The sequence below is a fragment of the Arachis hypogaea genome, chromosome 19 (genome assembly GCF_003086295.3).
Source record: "Arachis hypogaea cultivar Tifrunner chromosome 19, arahy.Tifrunner.gnm2.J5K5, whole genome shotgun sequence".
In the NCBI taxonomy this organism is placed as follows: Eukaryota; Viridiplantae; Streptophyta; class Magnoliopsida; order Fabales; family Fabaceae; genus Arachis; species Arachis hypogaea.
Genome location: NC_092054.1, coordinates 2,292,131 through 2,307,561, shown reverse-complemented (window position 1 = coordinate 2,307,561; position 15,431 = coordinate 2,292,131). Strand labels below are relative to the sequence as shown.

Here is a 15,431-nt window from a genome sequence, read left to right as displayed (position 1 = left end):
TGACAAAAATAAAAAAATTCCTCCTACTGCTGCTGGCGCTGTCGCAGCTGTGGGTAATGGAGCTCGATGCTGACAAGAAGAGCTTTCTCTGCAGACCCGAACTTGATCCAGCCAACGGCCCGTGTGATTTTGCGCGTGGTTGAAGAGGATGCAGTTGCATGTGAAGATCCCGTAGACCTCGCGGTGGCAAAGATGTGGGAGCGCACAGCCTCTAGAAGGCAGAGGGTCAGGGCTCAAAGTTTCAATCTTGGTGACCTAGCTGTTGTTGCTAATTCTGTAGTGGCTGGCTGTGGTTGCTCTCTTTGGGAGAGAATCCAGTCGCTGTTAACCCACTCATGATGAACCCTAATCTTATTAGAAGGATAAGCGATCTCTTCATTGGTTGTACGGAAATAAACATAGTAATGGTGAGGCCCAAGCCTGCCAGTGATCTCGCCGGACCACTAACCGTCGTTGTCGAAGGCATCAACTGCCTGGTAGAGAGAGAACTCGCCGCGGGAGGGAAGGCCGGATGTTCCTCGGGAAGAGCGTTTCGGTTAACGGCTCAGAAACGGCGTCGTCACGGAGGAGTGTCTTGTAACGGTGGTGGGCATGAGGAATATGGGTTGGGTCAGGGAGGTGAAGGTAAGGAATTAGTTGTGAGTTATGGTTGAGGCAGTATGGTAAGTCCATTGGTGGCATGCATAGAGAATGGGAAGAAAGGAAAGAGATACGGGAGTGGGGTGGGGTGGGGTGGGGTGGGGAGAGAAAAAAGGGAAGAGACACAGAGTGGGGGTGCAGGTGTGGGGTGGGGGTGGGGGAAGGGTTTTGTTTTTATTTTTTAATATTATTTTTATCATTTATATTAATTATTAAGGGTAATTTGGTAAAAAAAATAAAATTGATGTAGAAAAGGACAATTTTATAGCGTTTTGTAACGTTAGGTATGATTTTAATAACAAAAAAAATTCAAGACGAAATTGATTTTGACTCTAAACTTTGGGGACGAAAAAAGTACTTATCCCTATTATTATTTATAATACGAATTTATAGTAAAATTATTTTAAAAGTTCTAATATTTGTATGAATAAAAACTCTCAATTGTGCAATATACATACTATCAAATAATCAAATATTTTTATGATTATGAAATGATGTCCAATTTGACAAGAAGTCAACAAACAGTTTTCAAACAATTTTGTTTTAATTTTCAACCATTTTCGTCGAAGTTTTCAACATTTTTTTAATCAAAAAATAAAAAGTAAAAATTGAATCGTAATGAACCGATCAATTTATTGATTCATTAATTTATTAATTTAATCAATAAATTATTAATTTTTTGTTTTAAGTAGTTTTTTTCTTATACCGAACCAATATAAAATCCAATTTATCAATTTTCCGGTCAAACTCCGGTTTTAAGTATTAACAACTATAAACAACTATAGAAGTATAGATGAAACAAAGAAAAAAGATAACACAATCGTATGTTGGTGTCTAATGTCTACACATACATAGAGCACTCAAGACTAAAGAACAAAAATTTTAGACCAAATAATATTTTAATATTTTGTCATGCAGACCTTTAGATTTATAAAGATTAAAAAATGAGAGCCACTCAAATAAAAATGCTTAAAATGTCTTTTTTTAAAAATATTTTTTAGTAATTAAAATTTAATATATATAATTGATTAAATTGTATTATTTTTGTCAAAATTAGGCTACACAAATTGATTTGACTGAAAAAATAATGAATCAAATCTTGAACTGGTCTAAATTAATATTATTTTTTATAAAAAATGACTAAAATACTTCTATTATATATATATATATATATATATATATATATATATATATATATATATATATATATATTCATTTTGAGAATCTTAAATTCTAGTCCTTTATTTTTTCTGTTATCTTAGGGTTTGGATTTAGAATTTTCAGAATTGATATAATATATATAGGAGTATTTTAATTATATTCTATAATAAGGGTATTATGGTTATTTTCTATAAAAAAAATAATATTAATTTAGACCAGTTCAAGATTTGATTCACCATTTTTTCACTCAAATCAATTTGTCTAGCCTAATTTTAACAAAAATAACACGATTTACTCGATTACATGTGTTAAATTTTAATTATTAAAAAACAGCTTTAAAAAAAAAATACGTTTTAGACATCTTTATCTGAGTGACTCCCTTAAAAAATATATTCAAATTCCAGAACACTTAGATTCTTCCATCCATTTGAACTTGCGAAACCTAACTGAAATATCTAAGCTAAAAAATTTAGATATAAAAGTGATATGAGTGATATATTTTAACCTGGTAATTTTTGGTATTTTTTAAAATTGTGGAAGGTACATAAATCGGATCGTCCGATTTGTGTTTAAAAAATTAAAAAAATTTGGGGTATACAAATCGGACCGTCCGATTTTTATACCTCAAATTTTTTAATTTTTTTTAACACAAATCAGACAGTTCGATTTCTGTACCTATATAATTGGACGGTTTGATTTTTATACTTCTAACAAATCGGACGGTTCAATTTCTACTTTTCTAACTAAACGGTTCCACATTTGAGAATAATACTCTAACAATTCAAATTTCAAAAAAACACCGTTACCGTTCCAATATCAAAAATAAAAACAAAAAAGTAGAAATATCTAACATGGATATCATTTTGCATACATGATATTCCGGGTGGATATGTCCAAAAAAGTTTAAAGGCAAAAAAATCCCCCAAAAAATAAAAGGACATACAAGTCCTTTGACCCTCCTTCTTCACCTTTTTTGAAACACAAGACCTCCTTCTTCTTCAAAACTTTTTTTTTCTTGATCTTCTTCAAAAACTACCATTGCAACCAACTATAACCACTGCATCTAGCCGCATGTCAAACTCGTCAATCATCTCTCCGCTTTGATTACATCGATAGGGTACCCGCAGGCTAAAAACGGGTAGGGTTAGGGTTGGGATATTCTCAACTCGCGGATAGAATTAGGGTTGGCTCCAAATTCTACCATACTCTATCGATTGTCACTCCTATGTAGAATATGGTAACGGCCATGTCTGCAAAACGACATTTATGTCATTATTAAAAAAGTATTATTTGTGTACATTTTTTTATTTTTTTTATGATTATATAAAATTAATTATTTTAATATCTTTATTAGATATATTTTAATAAAAATTGAAAATAATAACCATAAATCCAATGACTTTAAATATATTGTCATGAATTCAATGAATGTATTATATTTACACGATAAAAAAATGCTGAATATCGTTAGATTTAGTGTTGCACGTTAGCGTCGGCTTTATCCACGGATTTAGCGACGGTTTTACTGTCGGATTCGTCATGCCAAATAATTATAGGCGGATAGCCTCTTTCGACAGTAAAGTCGCTAGTAACCTTTGATGGAAAAACAAGTCAAATAGGCGCCAAATTTAGCATCGGAATTACGTCAGAAAAATCCGATGGTAGACACTTTTAATAGAACGCTGGATTTTGGTGATCCACACAACGCTACCGTCGAAGATATCCGTCGATAAATCTAACAGTAATTGTGCCCTAAATTCGAACCACGAATCCTTTCCCCCCTTCATTTCGAATTTGCTTTCTCTCTCTAACATCTCACCTTTGTAACAGCCCAGACCACCCGCTACCACGATATTGTTCGCTTTGGCACACAAGGCCTCACGATTTTGCCTTTGACGATAGGGATGATAGCCGAAACCCCCACACTCACTCGTCAAAACGCGTCATGCTAGGGAGAGGTATCCACACCCTTATAAGGCATGTTTCGTTCCCCTCTCCAACCGATGTGGGACCTTACAATCCACCCCTCTAAGGGAGCCCAGTGCCCTCGCTGGCACATTGATCTGGGTTCCGGATCTGATACCATCTGTAACAATCCAGACCACCCGCTAGCACAATATTATCCACTTTGGCACACAAGGCCTCACGGTTTTGCCTTTGACAATAGGGATGATAGCCGAAGCCCCCCACACTCACTCGTCAAAACGCGTCATGCTAGAGAGAGGTATCCACACCCTTATAAGGCATGCTTCATTTCCCTCCCCAACCGATGTGGGACCTTACAACCTTCCTCTCTCTCTCTCTCTCTCTCTCTCTCTCTCTCTCTCTCTCTCTCTCTCACACAAACCTTCTCATCTCTCTTCTCCGTCAACCTTCTCCACCACTGTAGTTGCAAACGCCCCTGCCACTACTGTTGCAAATGCTCCTGCCGTCATTGTTGCAAACCTCTCTACGGCTTCCGCTTCTGCCGCCACTGCACCTCCATCCCGTTTCTCCGTTCCTCTTGTTTTGCATTTAAGATTTTTTGTTTGAACTTTGCTTCTTTCAAATTCTATTACTTCAAGTTAATTAATTAGTTAGTAGAGTTTAGTTAGTTTATTTTTCTATTTTAGTGGATTTAGGTAGTTATGATAGGTTAGAATATGTTAGATTATGCTCTAAGATTGCAAGAAAGTGTTCAATTATTGAGTTGTTTGCTGATTTCTGCTGCTAAAATTATTTGAAAAATACTTGATTGTATTGATGAGTCGCTGTTTTACTGCTGATTTTGATGAATTTTGGTACTAGAATTATTTGGATAATTTTGATTGCGTTCATTCATTGCGTTAAGGTCGTTTTTGCTGAAAATTTGTTGTTGGACTTGTCTATATTATACTTTGTTATTACTTGTTGTGACTGGCCATAACTTGACTAATCCTTATTTTGAATTGTTGATTGTCAATTGCGAATTGAGTGCATCAATTTTGCATCTTTAATGTTTGTGATATTGCCTTAAGAATGTTCTTGGATCTTTTGAATTTCATATTTGGCTACCATGTGATTTGAATTCATTATCTATATCTCGGCAATTACTTATAAATGATGCATTTGGTTACTGGGTGATGCTTGTTTTTATGGTTTATTACCTTAATTTTTAAGTTTATGTATTAAATTTTTGCAATAGTAAAATTGGATTGTACACTCACCTAGTGACATCTTTTTGAATTTTTTGAGTCTTTTGAACCATACTTGCTATGTGATGGAATTCAACTTCTATATCTTTTTTACTAAGTAACATAGCATCCATGTTTCTCCACTTTTTGTTCACTAGGCGATGTGAGAAAATTTTAAAAGTGTTGTTGATTGATATGTTAATTCGAAATTCATTTAGTTCATTAAGTCCCTCTTCACATTCTTTATGTGATACCTATCCTTGTGAATTCAAATTACATTTTTAAAAGGAGTATCTTCATATCTGCAATTATTAATTAAGTTTTGAAACTTCTGGCCTTGTATGTTACCTTAATAATGATTGAAAAAATTAATAAGTTGAGAAGGGTTGATAGATATTTGGTTGCAATGGAACTCTTGTAGGGTGGAGAAATCCAAATTTTAGGGGAGACAGTCAAAATTTTTATAAGATTTTAAGTGAAATTGAAAAATTAGAATTATATTTTTTTTTTGAAAAGTTAGAATTATGTTAACGAGTTTTAGTGAATTTGAATCAATTGTTTAATTGCTACACTTTAAAATTTTACTTTTGCAACAAAATTGTTGTTGTCTTTTGTATCTATATTAATAATGTTAGAGTGGATAAATTTAATTATGTGTTGGCTGATGTTGTGGATTGAGATTGGTTAGATTTGTGTTAATAATAATATATGTTGATTAGTGTTAATAATAAATTTTCTTTGCAGACGTGACGAGAGGTAGCAGAGGTAGACTGAGTGGGTCTCAGAGTTTTGGGAGAGGGCAGGTTTCCACCAAATTTCCTGCGACTGTTCAATCATCGTCTTCTATCCCGATTACCACGTCGACCCCTGTGATGTCACAGGTGGGTCCAGTGGACCAGCAATTCATCATCGTCCCAAACCTAAACTACGTGCCTCCTTCTGCTACGTACCGTGCAGATCCAACAACGACAAAGCCTGTGGTGGGTGATTCCTCCAGTGTCCCCAGCAAGATGTCCCTCCACCACCGTCGATCATCCAGCTTAGGATTTGACTCGATGGCATACATGTGTGAATACATACGATTTTTTAATCTTACGTTTGTTAATCTTAAGTTAATGCATTTCTATGTGTTGGTTAATGATAGTTTTTCTCTGTTAGGTTTGCACCAAACCCCAATGCTTGCACACAGAAATTCTCCGACGTCATTAAGTCGATGTACGACCACCCGTGGCCGACCTACACACAGATCCCGACTGAGACCAGAGATCGATGGTTTCAGAAATGGGTGGTAAGAATCCAATAATGTTGAATTAATTAACTATATTTGAACTGTATTTTATTCTAACTAACTAATGTTGGTAAATCACTTTGTGCAGTTGAGATTCATATGGGATGCGAAATATAATCTGATGATTAAGAAGATCTACGACCATAGGGTAGCTAAACGCTTTCAGCAAATGATGACCGACGTTCGTAAGGGGTATGACCACCTAACGTTGTAGATCCGTCCAGCCATCAAGAAGGACCTGGAGGCCTATTTTACTCATGATGAGGGATTTTAGCGTCACTGTCTAAAAAATGTCGCTAACAGGGCTTCTCCCAGGTCATCAAAGTATACGGATGGGTCAGCGACCTTCATGAAGTCGAAGAGCAGACTGGTAAGAATTTTGTCATTGTTTAATATTTTAGTAGTTATTTGAAGTCATTGTTTCATTTATTCATTTATTATATTGGTTGATATATTAATTTGTAGTCTAAGTCATTGGACCGTGAGACGAAATTGGCGGAGACCTTCAAATATACCTATACTTTGAAGGCCAATAAAGAGAGGTTTGCTGACGAGCAGTCAACGGCCCATTATGTGAGTTTGAATTAACCCTAAGTTTCAAATTTATATATTTCGTTTAAAGGAAATTATTTAACTGTTATCCAAATCACGACGTGTGTGACATAGGAGGATTACACTCAAAGGTTGAAAGTCGCGACCCAGCAATCCCAACCGTCTAGTGGAAACGACGAAGTCGGACTCCAAAACCTCAGTGGTAGATCTTGATAGGATTTAGCGTGTAAGACCTCGGATTTATTTATTGTTTTATTTTTAGAATATTACTTACAAAAAATAATGAAATCAAAGTTATAAGATTGTGAGTTTAAAATTTATTAGGATTTAATAATTAGATATTTTTGCTTAACAAAAACTAATAATTTGGGTATTTTTTTAATTAAAATTTAAAGTCTTAGTAATTAAAAAATAATAAAAAATTATTAATTTAATTTAAATAATTGAGATTTGAAATTTTATATTTTAATTTTATAAAATATTTGGTTTCAAATTACTATTCTACCCTGTAATTTTATTAAAATTCTCAATTTTACCATTATCCCATTTATCCAAAATAAACTCTAACCCTAATTTTGTTAACACACGCTCCGTTGCCCTTACACAACTTAGTTGCCGCCACCCTCTTCACCAACGACACACATACACACATAGAGGGAATGAAAGAAGAGAGGAGAGGGGGAGAAGGCGCCGAACCACCAAGTGAGAATTGATAATATTGATAAAGTCTAAAACCACGTATGTCACAAGGTATGGATCGTATGAGTAGTTAGTGATGTCTTTTGTCTTAGCTAATGCTCCTCCAACCTTCTGTATCTTGATGAACGAGATCTTACGATTTTACCTTAATCAGTTTGTAGTGGTCTACGTGGATGACATTATTATCTATAGCAATATCTTGAAGGAACATGTACAACACTTACGAATTGTATTCAATATCTTACAAGAGAATAACATATATGTGAAAAAAATAAAAAAAATGTTACTTTTTAAGGGATGAGATCCACTTTTTGTGATACATCGTGTAACATCCTGGTTTCTGCGTTAGAGTCGCGTATGCGAGTTTTACGTTTTATTCGCATAACGTCTATGATAAATTTTTCTTTTTGCGATCTTTAAACAAAATGAATAATAATATAATATTAATATTATTTTATTATTTAATTTGATTTGACGAAAGACGGTCACTTGATATTGGACTCGGAAGATTAAAAAATTTCGGCTTTACTAATGTCATTTACATTAATAATTTATCCAATCTTTATTCTAACTAAATGCCACCACTTGAGATAATTATTTGAGTTTTTACCATGTCCAATTACTTTAATTACCTTCCAAGATAGTAAAAATTTAACCTTGCTGACTCAGCAGCTCAAAAACGAGACAAGCAACGCTTAATGTGCCTGTGTCACGACGCATGCCTTCCCCATTTAATTAAGTGACATTAGTCACTAATTACACCATATAAAAGGCACAAATTTTCTCTCCCTCCCTCAGGAACAGCCGTGACATGCATGGAGAATATTGTTGATTTTCCAACTTTTCGAGCTCGATTTCTTGAGATCCGTGACTCCCACAAAAATTCGGATCCGATAGAAGTGACTATATCTTCCTCCTCTACATGGTGACGTGTGTTTTGTTCGGCAGAATTGCAAAGTGGAGCTGCCCCTATCAGGAACCAGTTCGGCCGAAACAAAGGAGGGAAGAAACCACCAAGTTTTTGACATTTTCGCTTTGTTTGACCGATCAGAAACCTCCTCAGATATCTTATATGTGTTCTGCACTTTAAAGAGGTAGGCTTTGACTCTTTAATCGGTTAAAATTATAAAATAATTGATATATGTGGTTAAATTGTTGTCCGTTGATGTTTGTTGCTCAAATATGTAATTGTTGACTATTGAAATTTTAGTTGAATTGCTGATGGATTTGTTGTTGTGTTCTGGCCATGTTGAGAAATAAGGCACTGAGATGTTGTTGTTGAATAATTGGCTAAAATCTGAGTTATATGATAGTATGTAACTGAGTTCTGACGGTCGGATTTTGATTTGAAATTAATTATAACTAAATGAGTATCTTGAACAGAGTTTTTGAGTAAAAAGGAGCAGAGTCTTAGTTTTTGAGAAAGATTTAATGAACAAAATTATTTATTTATAAATATATGAATTTTTATTAAAATTAATTGAGTTTGATTTTTGAAAAAAAATAATGGGTTCCAATAAAGAGTTTAAAGCGGAAGACGATTTTGGAAGAAATAAGATTTTAATTGAACGAAAAACATTTTATTTTGAAAATGAAAGAACCGAGCCTTATTTACTTATTTTTAATGAAGTTTTGGGTGTTTGAAAGATTATAAAATATTTTGAATAATTTATAAAGTAACGAATGAAGACTGGGTCAATTTTATAAAAGTTCAGAGTTATTTAGAGTAATTTTAAAATATGTCAATTTAATTAAAGTAACTTGCATAATATGTCATTTTTTGAAGTTTAAGCATATTTATGTATTTTATTTCCGTGGCCATATTTAGGCATATTTTTAATTGTGGGAGCGGTATGGGGGCTATAGCCCAAGAGCGTGCGGGTGCCATAACTTAAGAGTATACCGGACACTATACCCCGAAGCGATGGCAACGAGAGATAACGTGCGTAAGGATGTAATGTCGGGCGTGGGTCAAAAACCGACGGATGAGCTCATTACCTGCACTAGGGCTAGACATGCATCATACTTATTTGCGCATATCTCTTGTGTGTGTTTTGAATTCGTTCTTATGGTTGTATGTTATGTGTTGTTTGCTCTTGATTATTGTTTGCCCCTATGTTTCTTTGTTGTGGTCTGATTGATCTGGGACACGTAGCCGATTTATAAAAAACAACTTAACTTGTTTCACCCTGACCCTATTAACAACTCTCCAATTCTTACCCCATATTTTCCTCTTCCCTTTATATGGAGACAGGTGTCATTTTCTATGAGCTCGAGCAATCTTATGTGTACGAAGATCCTGCCCTTCATAGCTTCTATGTGGTGGCCGCGGAGTCTCAAGTTTGTATGTACGTAGTTAGAGATCATCCCTTCCAACACTCGTTAGCTTCACCCCTCTTTGATCCTGATGCACCGTATGCCTTTTCGCTATCGTGGTTATATTCCGATTCTGTCCACCATCCTTTTGATTTCATGTATGGAGGTCATGTTCTAGCACAGTAGGATGGTCAGGTGGTGCCTGAGCCTGACCCTGTCATCGATGACCCCATCCCTGAGTTTCTTCTAGTAGGTTCGGATATGTCGAAGGAGTCTTTGTCTACTCAATCCTCTGACCCTTTTACCATAGAGCCTATCGGGATTTCAGTCACTGTGGCTGGTCAGCCTTCAACTCTTGAGTAGATTTCTCCTAGTGGTACAACTTTAGTAGGAGGTAGCAGTGATGGTAGCCCCCAGTGTACACCCGAAGTCATCGTTATTTCTGACAACGAGGACACCGAGGAAATAGAGATTGTGATCTGACTTCTAAAGACGATAAGGATCCTGAGATAGATATAGAGATCGTGGACTTGACTTCCGACAGCGATTAGGCAGCGACATCAACACTTTCTTTTGGACAGCTCTCTGGTTTAGCGTTTCTTTTGTCTTAGACTCTTACTTTTGTTTTTCGAGAGATTAGATTATAAGACTAGACTAATCTAGACGTCAGATTAGAGGCTTCTTAGCTGGAAAACTCGCAAAAATCTATAGTATTTTAAGAATACCTAGAGTGTTATAATAAACAAAATGCAACAAGGACTTTTGTGCAATAGGTAGGAGAGAATATCACGATAAATTTTAGAAATCAAATATGTTTAATTTAATCTTAAAAGTTAATTTGATTATAATATCTACTAATTTCTTTTTCTAATATATACTTGAAAAATTTAGTAAGTCATGTCGAAAAATAAATGGAAGAGTGTTATGTCTAGTGGAGAAAAATGTTGGAGATTGATCTGTGTATTAATTTTTTTAGAGACCAAAATGTCCACTTTTAAAATTTTTGAGAACTAATTTAGGTAATACTCTGTCAGAAAATAAACTAAAAATTTATTTGTTTTTTGAAATAATTTTTTTGAGATATTTTTGTGTATTATTTTAAAAAAAAAATTAAAATATCTACTTTTAAAATTTTTTAAGATTGATTTGGATAATTACTGAAAAAAAATTTATCGGCACCTAAATCATCTATAACACCGTCGATACTCTACGATTTTCTAGTTGTTTGAGTTGCGATGAGCTTCGGTAAAATAAGTTACCATTTAAATTTTATTGTTGGTCATTGGTAATTATTGTTGTTGAAAGTTATAAACGTCTCGTCTAAAAATTTAGTTTATCAAATCACTGCTTAATAAAATAAATTAACTGTTGCAATTATAATTAATTAATTAATTATACAGCTTCAGATTTTAAAGATTCAAAAAATAAAATATAAAAAATCGTATGAACTAAAACAAAATAGGTGTCTTTTACAGGTATGATCTAAAAGTTCTCCATGTATTTTGCGTATAGACTTTGACTAAGCGAGATTATACATATGTCAATTTCAACAGACGCCATATTTTTCCCTTATTCCTTATATTATAGATGTTATTTTTTTTTTCATAAAAGCTTATACATAAATTTTAATATAACTTTTTATGTACATTATTTTTCTACACTTTTTGATATACGTAGTATAAAAGAAAAAAAAATTACTTTTGTTAATTATTTTTAATACTCAAAGTAAAAAAATACAAAATAAAATCTACACAAAATAGTGCAAAATATTTACACAGCAGAAACATGAAAAAAACAGAATAAACAAGTGCTATTTTGAAAAGTGAAAAATCCCAAAAGGAGAAAATCTTGAAAAATGACCTTTAAATATTGTTTATCTAAAATAAAAATCTGAATACTCTTCTCTCTAAATATTATTTAAGTATACCTTTTGTAATAAGTTAAAAATTATCTTTCTTATTAATAAATTCTTATTAATTGTCCTTAGAGGTAATTAATTTAATTTCCCTTTTGTAGACATTTAATCCACCAAAAAACAACACAGATAGCACTTTAGGGTCATACCTTGAGACCAAAACAAATTGCTAACAGTAATGAGGCAATTCTTATTGTTCAGCAGCTAACTCCATTGGTCAAGGTAGCGTGGGGACGCAACGCTGAAGCTGGGCATACCTGGGAGCTAGAAGACAAGATGCGAGTGAACTATCCTCACCTGTTTGCATGTAAAAAAAATTTTGAAGGCAAAATTTTTTTTAAGGAGGGTAAAATGTAACATATTACATTTTGGTTTCCGCGTTAGAGTCGCGTATGTGAGTTTTACGTTTTATTCGCATAACGTTTATGATAAGTTTTTTTTCTGCGGTCTTTAAATAAAATGAATAATAATATAATATTAATATTATGTTATTATTCATTTATTTGACGAAGGACGGTCACTTGATATTGGACCCAAAGGATTAAAAAAGTTCGACTTTACTAATGTCATTTACATTAGTAATTTACCCAATCTTTATTCTAATTAAATACCACCACTTGAGATATTATTTGAATTGTTATCATGTCCAATTACTTTAATTACCTTCCAAGATATTTAAAAATTTAACCTTGCTGACTCAGCAGCTTAAAAATGCAACACGCAGCGCTTAATGCATCTCGTGTCGCAATGCATGCCTTCCCTATTTAATTAAGTGACATTAGTCACTAATTACACCATATAAAAGGCACAAATTCTCTCTCCCTCCCTTGAGAATAACCGTGACATGCATGGAGGATTTTTGTTGATTTTCCAACTTTTCAAACTCGATTTCTTGAGATCTGTGACCCCCATAAAAATTTTGATCCAATAGAAGTGATCGTATCTTCCTCCTATACATGGTGATATGTGTTCTATTCTGTAGAATCGCGAAGTGGAGCTGCCCCTGCCAGGAACCAGTTCGGTTGAATCAAAGGAGGGCAGGAACCACCGAATTTTTGATATTTTCGCTCCGTTTGACCGATCAGAAACCTCCTCCGGTATCTTGTGTGTGTTTTGTGCTTTAAAGAGGTAGGGTTTGACTCTTAATCAGTTAAAATTATGAAATAATTGATATATGTGGTTGGATTATTCTCTATTGATGTCTGTTGCTCAAATCTGTGATTGTTGACTGTTAAAATTTTAGCTGAATTGCTACTGAATTTGTTGTTGTGTTTCGGCCATGTTGAGAAATAAGACACTGAGATGTTATTGTTAAATAATTGGCTAAAATCTGAATTATGTGATAGTATGTAATAGAGTTCTGGCGGTCGAATTTTGATTTGGAATTAATTATAACTAAATGAGTATTTTGAATGGAGTTTTCGAATAAAAAGGTGTAGAGTCTTAGTTTTGAAAAAGATTTAGTGAACAAATTTATTTATTTATAAATATATAAATTTTATTGAAATTAATTGAGTTTGAATTTTGAAGAAAAAAAATAATGGGTTACAATAAAAAATTTAAAGCAGAAGATGGTTTTAGGAAAAATATGATTTTAATTGAACGAAAAATATTTTATTTTGAAAATGAAAGAACCGTGTCCTATTCACTTATTTTTAATGAAGTTTTGGGTGCTTGAAAGTTTATTAAATATTTTGAATAATTTATAAAGTAACCAGTGAAGACTGAGTTGATTTTATAAAAGTTTAGAGTTATTTAGAGTAATTTTAAAATACGTCAATTTAATTAAAGTAACTTGCAAAATATGTTATTTTTCTAAGTTTAAGCATATTTTTAATCGTGGGAACGGTATGGGGGCTATAGCCCAAGAGCATGCGGGCGCCATAACGCAAGAGTGTACCAGACACTATACCACGAAGCGATGGCAACGAAAGAAAACGTCTGTAAAGATGTAATGTCGGGCGCAGGTCAAAAACCTACGGATGAGTTTATTATCTGCACGGCTGCACTAGGGCTAAACATGCATCATACTTGTTTATCTCTTGTGTGTGTTTTGAATTCGTTCTTATGGTTGTATGTTATGTGTTGTTTGCTCTTGATTGTTGTTTGCCCATATGTTCCTTTGTTATGGTCTGATTGATCTGGGACACGTGCCCGATTTATAAAAAATAACTTAACTTGTTTTACCCCGACCCTTCTAACAACTCCCCAGTTCTTACCCAATATCTTCCTCTTCCCTTCAGATGGAGACGGGTGTCATTTTCTATGAGCTCGAGCAGCCTTATGTGTACAAAAGATCCTGCCCTTTATAGCTTCTATGTGGTGGCCGCAGAGTCTCGAGTTCGTATGTATGTAGTTAGAGATCATCCCTTCCAGCACTCGTTAGCTTCACCTCTCTTTGATCCTGATGCACCGTATGCCTTTCCGCTATCGTGGTTATATCCCGATTCTGTTCACCATCCTTTTGATTTCATGCATGGAGGTCTTGTTCTAGCACAGCAGGATGGTCAGGCAGTGCCTGAGCCTGAGCCTGAGCCTGACTCTATCATCGATGATCCCATCCCTGAGTTTCCTCCAGTAGGTTCGGATATGTCGATGGAGTCTCTGTCTACTCAATCCTCTGACTCTTTTACTATAGAACCTATCGAAATTTCAGTCGCTGCGGCTGGTCAACCTTGAAATGTTGAGTAGATATCTCCTAGTGGTACAGTTTCAGCAGGATGTAGTAAGGATGGTAGCCCCTAGTGTACACCCGAGGTCATCGTTATTTCTGATGACGAGGACACCGAGGAGATAGAGATTGTGGATTTGACTTCTGAGGATGATGAGGATCTTGAGATGGATATAGAGATCGTGGACTTGACTTCTGACAACGATTAAGCAGCGACATCAGCACTTCTTTTGGGCAGCTCCGGTTTAGCATTTTTTTTGTTTTAGACTCTCACTTTTATTTTTCAAGAGATCAGATTATAAGACTAGACTAGTCTAGGCGTCAGATTAAGGGTTTCTTAGCTGAAAAACTTGTGAAAATCTATAGTATTTTAAGAATACCTAAAGTGTTATCATAAACAAAATGCAACAAGGACCTCTGTGCAATAGGTAGGAGAGAATATCACGATAAATTTTACAAATCAAATATGTTTAATTTAACTTTAAAAGTTAATTTAATTATAATATTCATTAATATTCTTTTTCTAATAAATATTTGAAGAATTTAACGAGTGATATCGGAAAATAAACGGAAGAGTGTTATACCTAATGAAAAAAAATGTTGGAGATTGATCTGTGTATTAATTTTTTTTAGACACTAAAATATTTACTTTTAAAATTTTTAGGGACTGATTTAGATAATATTCCGTCGAAAAATAAACTAAAAACTGATATATTTGTTGAAATAAAATTTTAAAAATATTGTTATGTATTAATTTTTTTAAAAAATTAAAATATCTAAAAAAATTTTTTAGATTGATTTAGATAATTACTAAAAGAAAAATTATCGACGCCTAAATCATCTATAACACCGTCGATACACTACGATTTTCTAGTTGTTATGAGTAGCGATGAGCTTCAGTAAAATAAGTTACCATTTAATTTTTATTGCTGGTCATTGATAATTATTGTTGTTGAAAGTTATAAACGTCTCGTCTGAAAATTTAGTTTATCACATCACTGCTTAATAAAATAAATTAACTGTTGCAATTATAATTAA

The 15,431-nt window shown here is 33.8% G+C and overlaps 1 protein-coding gene across 1 annotated transcript in view; it reads right to left on the bottom strand.

The window, feature by feature from the left end:
* The window catches only part of LOC112776964 (putative disease resistance protein At4g19050), a 29,344-nt gene that overhangs the window by 12,671 nt on the left and 1,242 nt on the right, over window positions 1-15,431 (bottom strand). The window contains exon 3 of the mRNA XM_029295868.2: window positions 11,872-12,019. The gene's annotated coding sequence lies outside the window, so the exon portion shown is untranslated. The remainder of the gene's footprint in view (window positions 1-11,871; window positions 12,020-15,431) is intronic.